The sequence below is a fragment of the Triticum urartu genome, chromosome 5 (assembly GCF_003073215.2).
Source record: "Triticum urartu cultivar G1812 chromosome 5, Tu2.1, whole genome shotgun sequence".
Taxonomy (NCBI): Eukaryota; Viridiplantae; Streptophyta; class Magnoliopsida; order Poales; family Poaceae; genus Triticum; species Triticum urartu.
The window spans coordinates 38,042,859-38,048,177 of record NC_053026.1 but is presented as its reverse complement, the minus strand read 5'-3'; the positions used below and the strand labels follow the sequence as shown (position 1 = coordinate 38,048,177).

The 5,319-nt window shown below is 42.9% G+C and overlaps 1 long non-coding RNA gene across 1 annotated transcript; it reads left to right on the top strand.

The window, feature by feature from the left end:
- Nucleotides 1–3,340: 3,340 nt before the first annotated feature.
- Nucleotides 3,341–3,622, top strand: LOC125555556. The gene is made up of 2 exons (XR_007304758.1): nucleotides 3,341–3,371; nucleotides 3,529–3,622. It is a non-coding gene; the product is annotated as an uncharacterized LOC125555556 (long non-coding RNA).
- The last annotated feature ends 1,697 nt before the right edge of the window (nucleotides 3,623–5,319 follow it).

Genomic DNA, 5,319 nt, shown 5'->3' with positions numbered 1-5,319 from the left:
ATAAGAAGGATGGCAAAGTAAACAAAGGTATATTTGATATACATGTTATTGATGTGTACTTTACTAGTGTTTATAGCAACCCCTCAGTATTTGATACTAGTTCAATTGCTAATATTAGTAACTCGAAACGGGAGTTGCATAATGAACAGAGACTAGTTAAAGTTGAAGTGACGATGTGTGTTGGAAGTGGTTCCAAGATTGATATTATCATCATCGCACACTCCCTATAATTTCGGAATTAGTGTTGAACCTAAATAAATGTTATTTGGTGTTTGCGTTAAGGATGAATATGATTTGATCATGTTTATTGCAATACGGTTATTCATTTAAAGTGAGATATTAATTGTTGTTCTGTTTACATGAATAAAACCTTCAATGGTCATACACCCAAGGTGAATGGTTTATTGAATCTTGATCGTAGTGATACACATATTCATAATATTGAAGCCAAAAGATGCAAAGATAGTAATGATAGTGCAACTTATTTGTGGCACTGCCGTTTAGGTCATATTGGTGTAAATCGCATGAAGAAAATCCATGCTGATAGGCTTTTGTAATCACTTGATTATGAACCAGTTGATGCTCGCGAACCATGCCTCATGGGCAAGATGACTAAGACTCTGTTCTCCGGAACAATGGAGCGAGCAACAGACTTGTTGGAAATAATACATACTGATGTATGCAGTCCGATGAGTGTTTAGGCTCATAGCAGGTATCATTATTTTCTGACCTTCACAGATGATATGAGCAGATATGGGTATATCTACTTAATGAAACACAAGTCTAAAACATTTGAAAAGTTCAAAGTATTTCAGAGTGAAGTGAAGAATCATCGTAACAATAAAATAAAGTTTCTACGATCTGATTGCGGAGACGAATATTTGAGTTATGAATTTGGCCTTCATTTAAAACTATGCGAAATAGTTTCACAACTCACGCCACCCGGAACGCAACAGCGTAATTGTCGTGGTTTTGTCATGGCAGATGTCCTTGTGAAAAGACTTAGTCGCGGAGCCATCGCTACGGGTTAGCTTAAAGGGGTTAAACCGGACAAGGGACACGAGAGTTTTATACTAGTTCGGCCCCTTCGATGAAGGTAAAATCCTACGTCTAGTTGTGTTGGTATTGCTAGGGTTTCGATGAACAGGGAGCGAATCCACTTTGCCTGGCTCTCGAGTTGTTGTGTCTTGTCCCTAAACCGCTGTCGGGTCGTCCCTTTATATACACAGGTTGACGCCCGCCGGTTTACAGAGTTCCGAGGCCGGATCATCAAAGTGTCCAACTCGGTCTCTATCCTTCCTATCTTACAATGCAAGTTTACATGAGAGAGTCAGTTTACATCTACATGCCTTAAACCGCCTTTGGGCCTTGGGCCTTCGTAAAGCGCCACCATCCTTACGTCTTCATGGGCTTCTAATCTTCATAGAGTTAACCCGGCTACTCCTGGCTGGTTTACGTCCAGTAGTAATATCCCCAACATTAGGCCCCAAATTGATTTGAACTTGTTCATGTCAATCTTCAACACTTAGAAAAATTCCTCCTTTGCATCTTCACCTTGATATTGTAAACCGTTGTGACGTCATACTCCAGGATCATGATAAATTGCCATGATGTCACTTTATCTCTCCCTAATAATAAAGCACGGATTGAGTCTCTGGGTTCACCGTTAAGTCGTTTTTGCATTAAACACCCTAATGTTTTGGGTAATTAACGCGTGCTCCAGATTTAAGTAAGTAAAAAAAATGATTCGCTCCTTCCTAGGACCCGAATGGACGAACGCAAACCCCGGTCTCCACCTGCCCCAATCCCCACTCCAGGCCGTCATCCCCAACCCACCATGAGGACGAGGATGCCGAGCTCAGGCGGCGGCGCTGGTCCGGGCCTCCGAGGGATCAGACCGTCCTCCGTCGACCTCTGCTTCCTCTTCCTCAAGACCTTGGCCGCCTAGTGCAGGGGAGACCGCAGCTCCGTGCTCGTAGGCCTGCCCAATCCTCCTCTTGCTCCTCGCGCTGCTCTTCCCTTCCCCCGCCCCCACCCCCGCTAGTGCCGCCTCGCTGTCCCCGCTCATGGCTATATCTAACGCCTCTTCCCACGCTTACGCCCACCCCGGATGCCACATTCTTTGACGCGACGTCGTCGACACTGTCGCCAACAAGTACGGCTGGGACCCCGACACGGAGGTCCGGGTCTGGCCGCTCAACACCGAGGGCGCGCTCGTCGGCGCCGTTCAGTGGTACGAGTTCCGCGCCGGTGCGGGGGGCGCCGCGGTCGCGCTGGCACGGGCCTCTGACGGGGCCATCAACTGGAGCCGCCCCGATGCCCCCGCGGTGGAGGAGGTGGTATGGCCCGACGGGGTCGACTTCATCGCCGGCGACGGCGCCCTGGCGTTCGGCACCGGCGTCAGGGACATGGACATAGTAGGCCCGTTCGAGCTGGTGGTCTCCGACGGCGCTGGCGGGGGCCTCACAGAGCTTCAGCTGCCGTCGATGAGTGCTGTTTGACTTTTAGCTTTGCTGTTGCTTTAGGTTTTTGCTTCTGGTTGCTTGCTTGCTATGTAGTTGAAGTTGTGTCACCTTCAAGATGAAGCAGTTACTACAATTGGTGAATGGTCTAGCTGGTGCTTACCCCTTTTCTGTTTGTGACTTTGAATTGATTGAGGTTGTTGTAGTGTCTCCTCACTATTTAGTACAAATATATTTGGTTTAATTTTTGTTTTGTGTGTATTGTGTCGATTGGAACAATTTTCTCCTACATTTGCAGGTAAATTTGTAAGGATATGCAACAAAATTGAATATCAACACCTTCAATTTGGTTCCACTTGTCGCTCTGACCCTGATTGCACAGTGCCACCTAAGTACTACTGAACTGTTGAATGGTAATATGGAAGAGGATACAAGTATCGAGTGTGTGACATGCTATGTGCATTTAAATTTGCTTTGTTAAGTACATTAGCACACATATGGGAATGCCTTTACTAGGGTGGAAAATCAATGCCCAATATGTGAGATACCAGAACATTGGACTCTTCTTTTCAATGGCTTCTACTTAAATGTAGCTTTGTGGATGTTCGATTTTGAATTTAGCTTAACTCTAAAATATCAAAGACAGGACACAACATTTTATTTTGGCATGCCTGGGCAAGGGCTTGTTTTGGGTGGAAAAGGAATGGACACAAATACGATAATCAAACATATTCAATTTTTGCCTGCATAGTTAATTATAATGTATAGCAGTGATGTCTGTATATCTTTGATTGTCGTGTGTTGGATATCTTTGGTTGCTGTGTGTTAGTTATGTCTATAACAGTCACAAAATAAAAAGTCACTCCTCTCCCCAAGTACCACCCCGCCTCGCCCAGATCTGCCGAGTGGGTAGGAACAGCTGGTCATCCTATACACCACATGTGTTGTTTAATTTTGATTGGGTTTTCTTCTATTCTGTTTGTGTACTAGATGCATGTCAGAGACTGATGCCCCGTCCTTTGATACTCCAGTTCTGATTATTAATCTCCCTTTTAAACATTTTTAGGTGTCCTGTCTCCGGCGTTCTTGAGCACCATTGGGTCGAGGAAGGAGAAGCCATCCTATGGACTAGAACAGTTTGTGTGAGATTTTATTTTCTGGTGGGTTTATTAGCTGGCTTGGAAATGCTCCCTTGACATTGTCCCATTCATCAACACAAATATTGTCAGCCTTTACCCAATTGCAAGATCTTCAGAATAAAAAAGCGGAGACTGAGACCGGTAGAAAAGAGATTCTTCAGTACACAATATATGCATCTGTTGATTTTGCAATTATCCAGGTTAGATTCTCTGAAATATTCAAGGATCTCTTGGACATTTTTTGGGCATTGTTGATCCATGAATCAGTTGTTTTCGAATTTGGAAACAGTTGAATTTCTGGCAAACCATTTCACCATACGTGTTTAGTTTGTCATTTTGAGTCCATGCCCCCTGCTTACACAGCGGCGAGGCCAACCAGGGACTCAAAATGTCCGGTGAGAGCATCCAATAGCGGAAAGTCATCCGACGAATCATGTCCAGTGAGTAGTCCAGCTCCAGCAACAAGACCACATCTGGTTTCCACCAACAAGCTGGACCAGCAGCATTGTACTCGGGTAAGCTCATGAAAATTCTTCCAATCGAGACATTTTATACTGATAGCTAACATCAGCTTACTGTGGTTTATATGGTCCATGTAAAGCTGGCATCGCATGGCTACACTTCGAAAAATTTTACTTGCTACCAAAAATCAAGTAAAACTAAAAGAATAGTTCTTTATCTTGCTGAAATAGGTTTGGATGCACAGTGTGGTATATATATGTTATGTTTGGCCGTATGCAATAATGCAATGCTTATGGTTGATAGTGCTACAGATTTTCTTAGTGGGCAGGAATAACTGGTCAGCCATTCGTAACTTCTATTTCTATTACAGCATAATTGTTTTTTACATGGAGCTGACCATTTTCTTCTTTTTCATCAGTAGTACTATTACTTCTTTTTCTTTAGTAGTTAAGGGCATATTTCGGAGGGGAGCATACGTACTACCTTGATTGAGTTGAGTTTCGTGTTCTGCGTTACTGTTATAAGTTACCAGCAGCAAAGAAAGAGTCATGTACTAAAATCGGATAAGGTAGTCGGCTCTTCCAGATCATCTGGTTCATCATTTTCCCATACAAGTGCTACTAAACTCTACTAAGTTCTATAATGACACAAGATTAACATGTTACAAGAAGTGTACTGAGTAATGAGTATGCACACAAAATTTGAACATAATTACTGTTTTTCGTCGTGCCAATGTATCCATGTTGGCTGACGAGCTATCTTGGTAACATCATTATGTCTCGTGGATGGGATAAAAAGAAGAAATATATATTCTGGGTGGATGCATCATATGAGTGGGTGGAAGCTAATGTATTCTAGTTTTTATGAAAACAATAACTTCTATTAATAATAAGGAGTTTTCTACGTTTTCAGAAAAGCAAAAGAAAAACAATTGGCAATCTATTGTATGAAAAAATACTCTTCCATCAGATGAAGAATGGTATGTTGGCTTCTTCACATCCGAACTTCATGCTACAAAAAGCACTAATCAGTTTAACCTTATTATTGATGTTTATTGAAATTAGATATAAAAAATGGTTGCGTAATGGCACATGAAGCAGGCTGTGCCTCTTTTTTGCCCTGTGCAACGCACGGGCATTTGTACTAGTTATTTTAAAAATGATACATCTCACCTTCAGTTAATGAGCCTCCGACAATCGAGGCAACTGCTCCGTTAGGTATCCAATATTCAGGCTCCTTGATTCTCGCGCATGTTA